We start from the raw sequence: 17135 nt of genomic DNA, 5'->3' as shown, positions 1-17135 counted from the left end.
TAACAACAAACAATCTCTGACAAGGACATGAGGGGAAACAGAGGGTTAAATAAATACACAACATTTAATGAATGGGATTGGAACCAGGTGTGTAAGGAAGACAAGACAAAACCAATGGAAAATGAAACATGGATCAATGATGGCTAGAAGACCTGTGACGTCGACCGCCGAGCACCGCCCGAACAAGGAGAGGCATCGACTTCGGCAGAAGTCGTGACACCTACCTTCAAACGCAGTGCCTCTTTGCTTGACATCATGGGAAAACCCCCAAAAAATCAGCCAAGACGTCAGAACTTTTTTTTGTAGGCCTCCACAAGTCTGGGTCATCCAATTTCGAAACGCCTGAAGGTACCACATTCATCTGTACAAACAATAGTACGCAACTATAAACACCATGGGACCACACAGCCATCATACCACTCAGGAAGGAGACGCGTTCTGTCTCTGAGAGATTAAAGTACTTTGGTGCGAAAAGTGCTACTCAATCCCAGAACAACAGCAAAGGACCTTGTGAAGATTCTAGAGGAAACAGTTACAAAAGTATCTATATCCACAGTAAAACGAGTCCTATATCGACACAACCTGAAAGGCCGCTCAGCAAGGAAGAAGCCACTGCTCCAAAACCACCATATAAACAATTGTGGGCAGAACTGAAAAAGCATGTACGAGCAAGGAGGCCTACAAATCTGACTCAGTTGCACCAGCTCTGTCAGGAGGAATGGGTCAAAATTCACCCAACTTATTGTGGGAAGCTTGTGGAAAGCTACCTGAAACGTTTGACCCAAGTGAAACAATTTCAAGGAAATGCTACCAAATACGAATTGAGTGTGTGTAAACTTCTGACCCACTGGGAATGTGTTGAAAGAAATAAAAGCTGAAATAAATCATTCTCCCTACTATTATTCTGGCATTTCACAATCTTAAAATAAAGTGGTGATCCTAACTGACAAAAGACAGGGAATTCTTACTGGGATTAAATTCAGAAATGGTAAAAAACGGAGTTTAAATGTATTTGGCTAAGGTGTCTGTAAACTTCTGACTTCAACTGTACATATTGGATGAGTAATGCAAGATATGTAAACATCATTATTAAAGTGACTAGTGATCATTTGTTAGAGTGGCCAATGATTTCAAGTCTGTATGTAGGCAGCAGCCTCTCTGTGTTAGTGATGGCTGTTTAACAGTCTGATGGCCTTGAGATAGAAGCTATTTTTCACCCTCTCAGTCCCAGCTTTGATGTACCTGTGCTGACATCGCCTTTTGGATGGTAGCGGGGTGAACAGGCAGTGGCTTGGGTGGTTGTTGTCCTTGATTATCTTTTTGGCCTTCCTGTGACATCGGGTGGTGTAGGTGTGCTGGAGGGCAGGTAGTTTGCCCCTGGTCATGCGTTGTGCAGACCGCACCACCTTTTGGAGAGCCCCGTGGTGCAGTTGCGGTGATGCAGCCCGACAGGATGCTCTCAATTGTGCATCTGTAAAAGTTAGTGATTTCTTCAGCCTCCTGAGGTTGAAGAGGTGCTGTTAATCCTCATGCACCACGCTGTCTGTGTGGGTGGACCATTTCAGTTTGTCCGTGATGTGTACGCCGAGGAACTTAAAACTTTCCACCTTCTCCGCTACTGTCCCATCGATGTGGATAGGGGGGTGCTCCCTCTGCTGTTTCCTGGAGTCCATGATCATCTCCTTTGTTTTGTTGACATTGAGTGAGAGGTTGTTTTCCTTCCACCACACTCCGAGTCTTCTCACCTCCTCCCTATAGGCTGTCTCGTCGTTGTTGGTGATCAAGCATACTACTGTTGTGTCGTCTGCAAACTTGATGATCGAGTAGGAGGCGTGCATTACCACACAGTCATGGGTGAACAGGGAGTACAAGAGGAGCTGAGCATGCACCCTTGTGGGGATCAGTGAAGTGGAGATGTTGTTTCCTACCTTCACCATCTGGGGGCAGCCTGCCAGGAAGTCCAGGAACCAATTGCACAGGGCAGGGTTGAGACCCAGGGCCTCAAGCTTAATGATGAGCTTGGAGGGTACTATGGTGTTGAATGCTGAACTGTAGTCAATGAATGAGTCTCTCAAAGCACTTCATGATGACAGAAGTGAGTGCTATAGGGTGATAGTCATTCAGTTCAGTTACCTTTGCCTTCTTGGATACAGGAACAATGGTGGCCATCTTGAAGCATGTGGGGACAGCAGACTGGAATAGGGAGAGATTGAATATGTCCGTAAACACACCAGCCAGCTGGTCTGTGCATGCTCTGAGGACGCGGCTAGGGATGCCGTCGCAGCCTTGCGAGGGTTAACACATGAAATGTCTTAATCACGTCAGCCACGGAGAAGGAGAGCCCACAGTACTTGGTAACGAGCCGCGTTGGTGGCACTGTGTTATCCTCACAGTGGGCAAAGTTGATAACAGTCTGTACGCTTAGGTGGGATGGTACAGTAATTCTACTGTAGTGGTTAGATATTCTCTACCCCATGACATTGTAGAGTACTCTCTGCTCATTGAATACTGAAACAGGTGTTCTCAGTCTGACAAGAAATCAAATTGTACAGTATTTGATGGAGCGCTCTTTGTAATGTGGAGTGTGCCTCATATAAAGATCCTATTACACACAGTGCTCCTTGAATGCATCGTGTAATCCCGTCAATGTGATTAAAATGGCCTGAATTAGATTAGGTTGGATTCTATTCAGTCTGTTCATTCCCTCTCTCGGACGTATCAGGTTAAGCACTTGAGAGAACATGATGAAATCTATTACATGTGGAAAGGGATGTATAGAATAGTTTTGAAAGTAGCCTGTAACATTTTACAAAAAAAATGGGGCAGTGTTGTCATCCAATTACATCACTCTCAGCCATAAACATATATTTTTTTCCTGGAATAACTGACCCTGTCCAGACCACAGCAACAGCTACCCAGAATAACTGTATCCAACTATTGCCCTTATAACCTAGCTGACAGCATGCATTTCTAATTTGTTACAGCGTGTTACTCATCACTGAGCAGAGCTTAGATGGCAGGTGTCTCCTGAAAATTTCAAATTAGCACCCAGTAATATGGTGGAGGTTGAAAAGCTAATTTGATTGCTACCTGACCTCCCCCACCCCGCACAGCTGATCAGTGGCACAGAGATTGAGCAAGTGCTTTAATGATGTTGCTGCTGTCTGAGGTTGTGAAACAATCCCTCCCTACACGGAGTAGTATGGTGTCTCCCTCCCTAATATGACCGTTAGGGTCTCCTACATTGGGAATTAGCTGTTGACGTATCGACACAAATTAGGTGAATGTATTAAAATATATATATATATATATATATTTGTATTGTGTAGCTCATTAATAGCCTACCTGCATTATGTGGTTCCTATACAAACCTATACCACCCATGCCCTTGGATAATCTATCTGCCATATCCTGTGAAGTTGTTTGATTACATTCACAATTCTAATTCCCCTTTCCTCTGATTTACACTCACAATTTCAATTCAATTTTCCTCCCATTCAATATACTGTATGTCTTCATTCGAGTTGGCTGTCAACCCCCTCCTCCCCGAAACCTGCCTGCCCATTTTGCTAGCGCAATAACGTTGCTGTCATTGAGGTTGTTTTAACCCGGTCACACCGTTGAGAAGTTGTGGAGGGTTTTCTCGGTTGCCATGGATTTCTAAAAGCTATTGACAGCGATAGGGTCCCTTTCTCTGAATGTCTTTGTAAGAGACAACCTATACTTTAGCTTTTTTCAGGGGGAGCGATAGCGTCCACGGTGAGGAAAGCGTTCTCGTGTCATTCTAGTTCCGTCTGAGCGCACGTTTTGAGATTCAGTAGCGATAAGCATCTCTGGCGGCTGTAAACACAATTCAACCTCTGCAAACTGCTTGAACGATAGGACCTGCTCTTTAAAAAAAGTAAGTGTATTTACTTTCGCAAATCTATCTTTGTATATATTTACGGTAAACGCATAAATGTTTTTCTCCCTAATCTGTTCTTGTTCATTAGTTCGTCATTTTGTGATACTTTGCTCCAAAGTTGGCAAGCATAAATAATCATAGCCGGTGTATCAAGTAGGCTACTAAGATAGGCAATTCGCTATAGGCTAATCATAGAATAATGACTTGTAAAATAAAATAAAAATTGTCAGAGTGAACATAAAATTCACTCATACGCTAATGCAACTAGCTGTAGCCTAGAATGGATGTCTCTATTGCCATTGTAATGCCATTGTAAACAATGTTGGTTTACATGCGTTCATCTCATTGATTTCACTTACATCTAAATGGATTTCTTAAAACAATATCCATTGATCACACCGCATGCATAGTGTTTTATGTTGCGTAGCAATACTATTGTTGGCAGGGATGCTAAGTCAATAGTGCAGAGTTTTTTTTTCACAACATGGAATGGTAGCCCAGACAACAAACCCTATGGCCACCTTATACCTAATTTGTTATTGGGGGCATGGGGAGAAACTGACCCCCGCCCCTATTGTTATCTGCCACAGTGAGCTACTTTTCTCCATCAAGGAAATTCATCTCCATCATATGTATTGCTGTGGATTATGAGGCAAGTGTTGTTTGTGGAGAGCACATGGCCTCACAATATGATGAGTGATTTTGTCTTTAATGAGTAAAATGTAAGTCACATTTGAAGCAGCAGATTGCTATTATTGGAGCCTCTACGTTCCATAATTGATTTTGAGCAAGATTGAGCCCGGTGATGATGATGATTTGTTTTTGTGCGAGTCTAAAGATACCAGTGTGTACAGCATAATGAAGCACGCTTTGTTTTGCCTCAGTGATTCCTCTCAGAATGTGCTTTTAGTCATTAAAGCGACTAAGTAGTAAACATTTTGGTCGGTTGTTTCCCAACACACAGTACAGTGCCTCTTGGGGATTACGTGCTTGGAGAACCTAAGAGGAAAACACATCATAGCTTCTGCTCAATTTGGTCCTGTTTTTGATATGCTTCCATTCTTCTTCGCCTTGTGCTTGTGTGCAGCAACACTTGCCAAGCCACATCAATTAGAGGGACCTTGTGAAGGTCACACTTCCATTTCTGGACAAATCAGCCTGTCCCTAAGTTATTTTTTACCCCTTTACCCAGGTAAAGGTGGCCAGGCACATCCAATGTGGATTGATGGGCCTATACCTAGATCCTGCAGTATGTATGTACAAAGAGTTTATATACCACCAGGTAGCTCATTATTACTCCACGCTAAAGATGGAGCCTCTCATGGTACCCGGGGATCACTCGTCATCCCAAGCCTCTCAGTATTCAGGCCACTGGTGCTTTGTGCCTAAAAGTAGGTCGAATACTTCTCACCAAACAACTTGAATGAAGTCCAGTGTAATTGGACAAGGAAGGGCTCCACCACCAACTCCCTACAGGTCCAGGTCAGCCATGGCAACATCTCTCACCACTTAACATGCGAATCCGACCGGACAGATTTCATGCCTATTTTGTTTTCAGGTCAAGAAAGTGCATGAAAAATACCAGATTGTGTCCGGGTAGTAAAGCTACTGGCATGGACATTCAACATAGTTTGAAGACTGAACAGTAGACTCAGACAATATCCATTTCATTCCCTTACTCTCTCCCTTATTCTCTCTTCCATACACAGACCAGAATACAGTCAGTCATACAAACACACACCTACTGTGCCTGTAACTACATTTGCTGCATTGCCTTTTCATTTACATGCAATCCCTAATACAAATAAGCAATGCCTCCTGAGACAGCATGACTTTTGAAGCTGTGAGAGACACACTGTGTGTGTGTGAGAGAGAGAGAGAGAGAGAGAGAGAGAGAGAGAGAGAGAAGAAGTGGGAGGAAGAGAGAGAGACGGGGAGAGACAGGGATATGGAAGGAGAGGGAGAGGGAAGAAGCAGGAGGGAGAGAGAGAGACACTCCATTATTCTACCGGCACCCTCCTGACTGATGGAATCCGTATTAGACACACAGGCTACTATTAGAGATTAGAGATGAGCTTGACAACAGGAAGCAGAGATGAATTGCTGTACAGATGTAATTGCCCATTGATGATGCCCCTTTATCCCTTCATCTCTAAAACACTGGCGATAGATAACACAGATTAGCCTTTCTTGACCCTCCTTGGACTGTGACAGAGAGAGCAATTATACTGACCCAGGAACAGATACCGATATCATAAACACTGATTATATGAAACATTGTGACACGCCTAGCTGTACTCCAGACAGCAGACTCTGTATCGCATCAGCAGCGTGTTGGAAGGTGTGGTGGAGCCTAGCAAGTACCCAGGCCTAATTGAACTTCCGTCGGTACAAGCTATTACAGTGACAACTCCTGCTCCCTTTAGTGCAGACAGTGTTCACAGTGCTGCAGCTCTGCCCTGAGCCCTCCTCTTTCATGTTTACTGCTGGTGACAGGAGGAAGAAGCAATCTGCCCTGTATGTTCTGGAAATATGTTTGGTTGCATGAAATATTCATTTATCGTTCTCCATAATCCCTGCCTGCTTTTCTGGAAATGTGCATACGGTATCCGTTCTTGTTATGCTACCTTTTTAAAATAGACTCGGGGAGAGATAGCGGCAAAGGAGCGATTCTGTCCATTCAGCCTTGGAGGGGTTAGGTGGGGGATGATGAAGATGCAATGATAAGAGTTGGCGATCACCTTTAACAGGCTGCTGTATTGTTGGGGACACTGGGTGAACATGATCAATGGCAGTCTGCTCTGCACGGACAATTCATCTTCAAACCTAACACTGAAGGACAAACCTGCAATGAGGTCAATGTTATCGCACATGTTCAGGGGTTCCTTTCCCGGAACAACCCAGTGGGAGGGAGATAGGAGGCTTGTCTCTCTCGCTGGCAAGGTCCCCTGTACACTTCCGTGCTTAAGGCATTGGCTGGGGCTATCATTCTCCATGTGACATGACTAAAGGATATGCCATTGCAGAGAGTGAAGCCCTGTCCCATTCAGTGCACTTGGTTTATTGCAGTCCGGATTATCATTTGCTTGTGGCTATAGGCTTACAAGCTTGTCATATCTCAGATGTTGTCATGTGTTCTTTCAGAAAGAGGCAGTTTGTGGTTATTGTTATGTCCTGGCAGAGGCATTCACAGCTCCATATTAGACATGTCTCCCCTTTATGGTGCCTTAGGCTATTTGTGAAAGGCTTTTTCCATGAGAAATAAATCGTCTTTCCCTTTTCTCAATGAAACAGGCAGCATCTTACTTGTTCTGCCTCAGTACATGGTGAAAATGACAGCTTCAAATACAATTTTGTACAGTTTTATGAAAAACAAATCCACAAAATCATGTTTGCATTTTTCATCCTGCAATGTTTTCATAGGAATGAGAACCACAACCAATAGGATTAGGTTTTATTGGATGCCATTTGAGCCAACTGTACATTGCCTTTCTGAAAGAACAGGATTTACAATGTAGCTCTGAGCCACTCTAGCCGCACGCCTATTATCATTCAGATTTATAGTGCTTTTTGTTTTGTGGTGGTCTGAATTTTCACAAGTGAATCTAATACAGTATATGTTTAAAAAAAACACACAATGAAAAGGCCAGCGTATCCACAAGGTCCTCAAATGTACAACAAAACCCGACAGCCTTAGCATAAAGAGTAAGTAGTTACAGCAGTAGGATCTTCATTTGATCACTCTTTTGTTGCTGAGAATTAGGAAATGCAAACTTGTAGTGTATTCAAGGTTTCAAAAGGCTTTTAAAGTGTGGAACTCCCACTTTAAAATGTCAGACTTGGTTTGCATGAACTACAAGAAATCTCCATAAATTATGATCCACGTAATAATTCACATTCCCTGTTGCTGCAGGGTTATTTTCCTGCTGTAGCAAACTGGCTCAAATGAAGATCCTACATCTGTATGATCCCGAATGAAAGCCAGCAGAATATCACCATTATTCCCAGTTTAATCTCACTCCAGATAACCCGTGAATATTGAAAAATACTGAACAAAGAGCAAAGACATAAAAGTGACAAATGTCCTAAATGGAATAGAGGGGGATCACAGTCTCCTTTGCTGTGTTCCCGCAGAGGGTATTGTGGTGGTTGCATGGGCAAGGTTACAAGGCACCCCCTAGGGACGAGCTGTAGAAGAGCAGACAGGACGGAGGAAGACGGGACAGATGTGACAGACAGGCTCGGGGACAGGCAGATCTGGACAAGGAAAAGTGCCGTTGTCTCAAGTGGCATGATACGATGAGGTAGCAGAAAGTTCCCCCTTCCTTCCCTCTCAGCTGATGGGTGAATGTCATGTAAACCACTAAGGACAATGGGGAGTGTAATTTAGGAGAATATTGACTACACAAAGGATACACGAGGCTCATGTTTAACATCTACTACATGCGCTGCTATGTAATAGAGTACAACTTTCCTCGTACCAACTGTATTTTATGGGCAATGAAAATAGGTGCATGTTGTACACACAACCATATGGCGTTGTTGTTGAATGAATCTGGTGGGTAGACATACGCAAACAAACATCAACCGTATGCACAGTGACCCCCATACATCCAAGTGTACACAAACACAAGCACCCGGTGCTCCACCATAATTGTCTAAGCCGCGTGTGCTCACCATTTTGCGGCTTCCCATAATATTAAAATGTAACTCCTGTTTTGTTTGGAATGAGATATGTCCCTAATAAAAGCCCCAGCCAGCGTCTGTAGGGGGAAACGTTGTAATGTCTGTCCCTAAGACCGAGCCTGGTGTGAGGGCAGCGGTCCTCTGGGACCTCATTACACAGCGTGGAGCTCTACTGGGGGCTGTAAGCAGAGCAGACGCCTGGCTGCCTGGGACTCTCAGCTTATGATGGAGATACATGCTAGATGTAGGATCACTGGGTGTGATAAGCTATACACCAGCATCCCGACGTGTACTGCTCTGCATAGCAAGAGCCTGTTTACTGGCTCAGCCATGCCTAGAGTCAGGGCTCTCCCCTAATGGGGGATCAGAGCACGTATCAACCATAATTTGAATAATGAATCGAGGTGGGCATGCTTAATAGTTGGATGGGTTGCCATGTGTAAAATCTTAATCTTCTCTCAGTTGGAAGGTGCAGTGATTGCTGTGTGCTATTGTTCCAATGACTGTATATGAATGGACAAATCCATACGTGAAAACATTAATTCCTGTGGGAAGACCAGTGGAGGCTGCTGAGGGGAGGACGGTTCATAATAATATCTGGAAGGGAGTAAATGGAATGGTATCATGGTTTCCATGGTTTCCATGTGTTAGATGTATTTGATACCATTCCACTGATTCCACCCCAGCCATTACCATGAGCCACCAACCTCCTCAATCTTGCTAAGATGGCGTCTCATGAAGACATAATATGTGCAGTTTGAGCTATTCCAGGAAGTGACGTTTGCAGCCTAGCTCAGTGCTGCCCCCACTCATTGTGTATCTCCAAGTTGAAGGCTGGCGTCCCGAGTGGCGAAGCAGTCTAAGGCACTGCATCGCAGTTTTGCGGTGTCACTACATCCTGGGGTTCGATCCCCGGCTGTGTCACAACTGGCCGTGATCGGGAGTCCCATAGGGTGGCGCACAATTGACCCAGCTTTGTCTGGGTTAGGGGAGTGGTTGGCCAGTCGTCAGTTGATCGGTGTTTCCGCCGACACATTGGTGCAGCTTCCGGTTTAAGCGAGCGGGTGTTAAAAAGCAGCGCTGTTTGGCGGGTCATATTTCGGAGGACGCATGACGCGACCTTTTCCTCTCCCGAGCCCGTTGGGGAGTTGCAACTAAATGATCCTTATAACTCCTTCTGTGTGAGCTTTTAAAATAATCGGTTCAAGGACATACATCTGGTGTAATAGATGCAATTATTGGTGCCATGACTGTCTTCACATTTCTTAATTTTTTATTTATTTACTCAGAGATTGACCACGAAGATAGTCATTTTCCCATTCACTATAATGGGGGATCATGTTTTCTGAAAACAGTGCCTGCAGTACCACGGTCGGCCTTGAACTCCGGGGCTTCAATGAGAGGGGGAAGTCGTTCTCTCCTGTATTAACTAATGTTGGTTAATGTTACTGAAGCACAGCAGCTGGAAACAAATGACTTCATCATTTCAATTGAATGAGTGCTTTCAGGGATTCTCATTTGTCATAGCAAAATTGGAGTTGCTTTACATAGTTGATTTCCCCAGCTCAATTCACAATTATATGACACCCTAAGATTTGTCAGCAATCAGCTGAATGTTTTGGTGCAGTTTTTCAAATGATAAAATACATTTAACTTGTCTACAATATTAAACTTGACTGCTTGGCCATGAACTTCCATTTTGGAGATTTGTCAGAATATTTATTGGGTTTCTGGACATCTTTGTGTCGGTCCTTGGCATACTGGTAGACAGCCAGAACACAGCAATAGTCTATTTCTTAATGTTCTCTTCCCCCAGACATGGAAAATGTTGAGGACAAGCCTTGCCAAACTGGTCAAGACCCAGCACCATTTGTCAGCTTGGAGGTAACTTCTGCCCATTTCTACTGATCTAACCGTGAGACCACCTGCAGAGCAGTGGAGACCCTTTGACCTCATTATTTTTCCAACTCCAGATTCTTGGGTAAATACCAAACCTCCTGGCGCTACATCGGATTGTAAAGCCTGCCACCTATCACTTTCCAGTGTTTACTGCTAGGTTTTACTAGTGCCAGGGAAGTGGTTTTGTGTGAATTGACTGCAGGTGTGTCTAAGTAAGTGAGTGAGGCTGAGTTTTTATCTCTGTCAGTGGGTTAGGGGGCCCAGTCTTGATAAAACCACATGGTGTCTTTCCTCCTAATCAGTATCTCATATATCTCTAATTTAGATAGTTTATGATGTGTGCAGAGAGAGGTTTCCATAAACTTCTCCAGTTATTTTTTTGTCGACATTTAGAAAGTTCACATAGAAAATAGATGTGACAATTACTTGCTACGGTGTGTTTCCATTGAACTGTCTTGTGTCGTTAAAAACAGATGGACGTAATGACGTCACCCCCCCCCCCCCCCCACACACACACACAAAAAAAATGGTGTATCAATAAATTGGCAACAGCCTGTATGCCCTCCCACCCTGCTTCATGTCCCAAGTAAGCATAATTCTCATGTGCCAACATATCGCCACGGTCTTGCACAGAAACTTGCACTCCTGTACTCCTGTAGAACTGAAATAATTGGATCGTGAAATTTGCATCCAGCCAACCAGGAAAAACAAGGTATACATTAAAGTCGGGACAATCCTTGTCCTGCAAAGAAACATTATTTTTGTTGCAACGTTACTTTTGTGGAATTAACCTGGGTCAATGGAAACCTGCCTAACAAGGCTTTGGGATAGTATGAACAGTAAATGCCATCTGTTGCTATTGTTTAACACTTTACAATTTAAAATGTCTTCATCATGTCTTGCTATGGACTTCTCATTAATACTCATTAATACCTCATTAATACTTAAACAGGCAAAGGCTTTGGCATCCACTAGAATGGTGTTGTGTGCTTGTTTTTTGAGGAAAGAGCTTGGTTATATGGGGAAACATGTTTTTTTCCTGTGTTTTATATTATATTGTACTGCTGATGAAACTAACACTGTGAAAGTGTGAAACAATTTGATTGGTGTTACTTCTGATAGTTGCAGGTTTGCATGGGCATGTTTTGGCTTTCCATGGTGACATCACCATGCGGTCAATTGCTTATTAGACCAATAACAAAAAGTGTTCCAATAACAGCTAGTATTCCGGTTTCCCCTCCCCAATTAGACCACTCCAGACAGTCCTAGCTAAGTTATTGCTTGAGAAATTGTATTTAGCTAAAAAGCTACTTTTCCCATTTTAATGGAAATCTATTATAGTAAGCTATTTAATTGTTATCCAGAAAATATTTGATGTAAAAAAAAAACAGTTGCATTGGGCCTTTAAAAGTACTCTGAAAACAAATGGTGTTATACCATTTTTGGAGGATGATGAAAGAGTAAACGGACCCTAAATATTTGATTTATGTTGTCGGTTGCCATTATATTTAGGAAATCCCGTACACGTGCCCTTAGGAAAACCTATCTTATTTTCAAAGTAAACCATCTCTAAGTAGAATCTGTGCCATATTTCTCTCTCAGAAATATAACAATACTATATAATACTACAGTACTTACTATAGAATTATATTGTAAACTGTAGTATACTGTAGAATACTATACTTCAAACTGTAGTTTCCTGCGATCATGTGTAGTACTTACCAGAGGTGGGACCAAGTCATTGTTTTACAAGTCACAAGTAAGTCTCAAGTCTTAGCACTCAAGTCCCAAGTCAAGACAGGCAAGTCCGAGTCAAGACTCAAGACAAGACCATCAAGTCAAGTTTCAAGTCTTTAACCTTGAGTTTCAAGTCCTAAACAAGTAATTTTCACCTTTTATTTAACCAGGTAGGCTCGTTGAGAACAAGTTCTCATTTACAACTGCGACCTGGCCAAGATAAAGCAAAGCAGTTCGACACGTACAACAACACAGAGTTACACATGGAATAAACAAACATACAGTCAATAATACAGTAGAAAAGATCTATATACAGTGTGTGCAAATGGGCTAAGATAAGGGAGGTAAGGCAATAAATAGGCCATGGTGGCGAAGTAATTACAATATACCAATAAAACACTGGAATGATAGATGTGCAGGATATGAATGTGCTACTCGTGCTCTTCACCAAATGTAATACCATCTCATATTCTTAACAAGAGTAATAGTTAGTATATTACATTTACGCAAATCATGAATGCTTAAAAAAAATACTATATATTTATTACTTTCCAAATAAACGTTATATTTCCATGGAAATACAGACCCCCCCCCCAATAGTGATCGAGGATCGCTATGGGGCGCAATCGGGCGAGGCTTGTACATAGGCTTGTACACAGGTACATAGGCTTGTACACAGGTACATAGGCTTGTACACAGGTACATAGGCTTGTACACAATCACCCAACCTTGTTTTAGTAACGTCAGGCAGGATTTAGGCTACCAACTGCCTAGCCAGGTGTAGCTCAATCTTGGGTGCAATGATCACGTTCCCGCACTGACTGACTGTGTGGAGGCTCATTGATTTAACTTTACGCTAGCCATACACTAGGAAAGTAATAAAATATATAGCTGTCGTCTATATTAGCCACGACTTACCGTTCTTTGTGCAGCTTCAAATGTCAAACAAAGTTGGAAATTGTTGCGCCTCCGTCTCTAATTTTCTTCCCGCATGTTTTGCAAGTTGCAATCCGTTTTTTGTTGATACAGCGTCGTGTTTATATCTGAACATAATAATTCTGGGTATCATCTTTCCAAGGGCTCCATCTGAATTCACCCGCCTACGTTCCTCTGCACTGCCACACGCAACTTTTTCTCAGCTGGTACAATTTGATTGGCTGCTGTCCGATTCAAACTGTAATCCGTTAAATGAAGAGTTGATGCGCTGCACACTTTTTTTTTAACAGCATAATTTTTTATATTTGGCCTTGGGGAGGGTATGAAGTCAGTTTGAGTCAAAAGGCTCAAGTCCAAGTTAAGTCACGACTCATTGGTGTTAAAGTCAAAGTCGAGTCCAAGTCATCATATTTGTGACTTAAGTCTGACTCGAGTCCAAGTTGTGACTCGAGTCTACACCTCTGGTACTTACCATATAATGATGTAGTATACTGTAGAATACTACAGTAAATACAAAATAAATGTGTAGTAAATACTACAGTAATGTTTGCAAAAACACCACCTTTTTAACTATAGTAAAAACTAAAGTCTGGGCCCTCCGGGTGGCGCAGTGGTCTAATGCACTGCATCTCAGTGCTAGCTGTGCCACCAGAGATTCTGGGTTCGAGCCCAGGCTCTGTCGCAGCCGGCCGCGACCGTGCACAATTGGCCCAGCGTCGTCTGGGTTAGGGAGGGTTTGCCCGGCAGGGATATTCTTGTCTCATCGTGCACTCCTGTGGTGGGCTGGGCACAGTGCACACTGACCAGGTTGCCAGGTGTTTCCTCCGACACATTGGTGCGGCTGGCTTCCGGGTTGGATGTGTCAAGAAGCAGTGCGGCTTGGTTGGGTTGTGTTTCAAAGGATGCATGGCTCTCGACGTTTGCCTCTCCTTAGTCCGTACCGGAGTTGCAGTGATGAGACAAGACTGCTACTACCAATTGGGGAGAAAAAAGAACACTACAGTGAAAATCATAGTTTTTATACCATAGTATTTCTTCATGTGGGAGTGATTGAGCGTGGGGGCTCTTTCAATCTCCCTCAGAGATACCAGTGAGTTGTTGCAGATATTTTTCATACAAATTTTCTTAAAGACAGTTTGCAAAAGCTCAAAAGATGAAGGCTTTAGTCGTTTTGAGGAGTGATCCAACAGCATGCAAAACCTAAGAAGGAAATCTCCTGAAGGGGAGGGGTACAAAATAGAACAATAGAATAGTAATGCCGTGGAAACAATGATGCCAACATTCAAATAGATCAATCAGTAGAGATATAAAGATGGAAAATATGTGCTTGGTTTCGTTTACTCTGTTGGGACTTGAGAGAACCGTTTGAATTCCAAATCCATTAAATAACAGACTTTTTACTTCCATTTTTCAATAGTCAGCACATAGATAGACCTCCCACAAGCTGGTGTAATCTCAGTGCATAGAGGATTTGAAATGGCTGTGAGGCTCCCAGGCGATGGCTTTGAGACAAAAACAGATCAATAGAGGTCATCTAAGAAAAATCCCGCTTTGATATCTGGGGCTACAGGCCAGGAAATGTTCCCATCAATCTTTGGTGACAGAGACTCTCTCCTGATTGGATGGACAGCCTGCGCTCTATGTCGTTCTATTGACCCTGCCAGTTTCCTGTGGCGTCTCTCAGAGTGGGACTGTGCGTCATTTTTCCGGTGTGAGCGGCAGGGAGGCCTTGTTGCATGACAAACCTCAAAGACTACAGCTAATTGGGATGCGGCCGCAGTTTTGTAGGCATTTCTTGTCTCCTCGCAAATGACAACACTCCATGGAACAGATTTTTCACTGCTCGGATTCGTTAATGTCATTCAGATGTGTTAAAAAGCACACTATTTGAAGCTAGAGAGAAGCAGAGAGAGAGAAAGAGAGGGACTGCTGTGCAAGCACGTCTACATGTGTAATTGTCATCAACAAAAGGATTAGGATTGAGCTATCATTGTATCCAATGCTGTCATCTTCAGATGTCTATTGTTTTCAGATCAAACTGTGTTCTACAGGCAATCATACTGTCTCCCCAATTATTGTCTGAATACGGAGCTTTATATCTATTCAATGTCACGCACAATGGCTTTTCTCATGAATGAATTGAACACAAGCTTTTGTGTGAAAGAACAGAATATGTCTGAGACAAGAGGCGTTATAGGGATCTGCCTGCAGCTCTCGTTACCAGTTGACAATTATTCCCTCTGTTCCAGAATCTCATCAATGTAGTAAACAATGCAGGGGTTAAAGATCCCAGACTGGGGGTCATGATAATTGGGAGACCATGTTGCTCTTACAATAGGATGACAGGGTCTACAGAGGATGAGCTCTGGTTTATCACCAGAAAGCAGGTATGATTGACAACCTGAGCCTTGGGGACTTACCAATTCCCTCAGGCACTAGTCTCTTCTCTGCTATAGCCTAAATAAATCTTCCAGGCTTCCTGTTTTTAAAGTATTTTACACCTCAGTAATTCCTTCTAACTGCTATTGGCTGCAGCTGAGACAGTTTCCATTGGCAACCTGTGCCATTAGGGACACGTGATGAAACTATTGAGTGTGAGGCGCCTGTGGCTCTGGCCCACATGTTCTCACACAGCAATATGTTCTCACACAACAAACCTGTCCACAAGTGTTTTTCTGTGTTTGCCCCTAGGGGGCCTGAGTCTTCTTGCTGAACACACACTTTTATGGCCCCCATGTCACCACCCCTGGGTTAACTCACCCCTGGGTTAACTCACCCCTGGGTTAACTCACCCCTGGGTTAACTCACCCCTGGGTTAACTCACCCATGGGTTAACTCACCTGCAGTTGAGATGTTAGGAGCGTGTCTAAATACTCCATGTTGTCCCCTCGTAGCAGCAGGGGACCTGTGTTCAGGATGCCCCTGTTTACTGTTGGGGTCACCACCAGCAGTGGTAGAGGCAGAGAGAGTTTGGGGGTCAGGCAGACCCCCCCCCCCCCCCCCCCCCCCCCGCTAGTCCGTATCTAATGTCATTACTGACACGGAGGCTCCCTCAGCACCCTCCCTCTGTCGGAGTAAAACAACAATCCTTGCTCACTCCACCCTGCTCTCCCCTACCACCCGTGGAGTGAGTAGAGCTAGGTCTTCTGATTCTAAGTGTGCCAGCACACCCATTAACCCGCTGCATTATCCTATCTCTTTATGCCAGTGTATGAAGGGCACTCAGGCAAGCTCTTCTCCATTCATTAGAGAGCGGACTGCATTCCTTCCAGTGAACATGGACATGGTGTGCTGGCCCTTGAAAAGCTTTCATTCCGATTGTGCTTCTGAACAGTAGCACCACTGTTCCCCCATATACAGTGCTGTCAGAAAGTATTCACACCCCTTGACTTTCTCCACAATTTGTTGTGTTACAAAGTGGGATTAAAATGGATTTCATTTTCATTTTTTTGTCAACAATCTACACAAAATGCTCTAATGTCAAAGTGGAGTGGAATTATTTTTTAAATATATAATAATGAATGGAAAATAGGTTAGATAAGTATTCATCCCCCTGAGTTTATACATGTTAAAATACATGTTAGAATCAAATTTGGGAGTGATTACAGCTGTGAGTATTACTGGGTACTACTAAGAGCTTTTCAAACCTGGATTGTACAATATTTGCTCATTATATTTTTTTAAATTCTTCAAGCTCTGTCAAGTTGGTTGTTGATCATTACAAGACAGCCAATTTCAAGTCTTGCCATCGATTTTCATGAAAATGTCAGTCAAAAATGTAACTAGGCCACTCATGAACATTCAATGTCATCTTGGTGAGCAACTTCAGTGTATACTTGGCCTTGTATTTTAGGTTATTGTCCTGCTGAAAAGTGGATTTTTCTCCCATTGTCTGTTGGAAAGCAGACTGAACCAAGCATACCCACAACATGATGCAGCAACCATCATGCTTGAAAATATGAAGAGTGGTATT

The 17135-nt window shown here is 43.3% G+C and overlaps 1 protein-coding gene across 13 annotated transcripts in view; it reads left to right on the top strand.

The window, feature by feature from the left end:
* Nucleotides 1–3566: 3566 nt before the first annotated feature.
* Nucleotides 3567–17135, top strand: part of chl1b (cell adhesion molecule L1-like b) — a 71624-nt gene continuing 58055 nt past the window's right edge. For 4 of the 13 annotated variants that reach the window (XM_031824882.1, XM_031824880.1, XM_031824884.1 and 1 more), the window contains exon 1: nt 3569–3901. The gene's annotated coding sequence lies outside the window, so the exon portion shown is untranslated. Of the gene's footprint in view, nt 3902–17135 lie in introns of all 13 variants that reach the window. The other 9 variants (XM_031824881.1, XM_031824878.1, XM_031824892.1 and 6 more) reach the window with 6 other exon arrangements.

Source organism: Oncorhynchus kisutch, linkage group LG5 (genome assembly GCF_002021735.2).
Source record: "Oncorhynchus kisutch isolate 150728-3 linkage group LG5, Okis_V2, whole genome shotgun sequence".
Lineage (NCBI taxonomy): Eukaryota > Metazoa > Chordata > Actinopteri > Salmoniformes > Salmonidae > Oncorhynchus > Oncorhynchus kisutch.
This window is presented reverse-complemented; position numbering and strand designations above follow the sequence as displayed.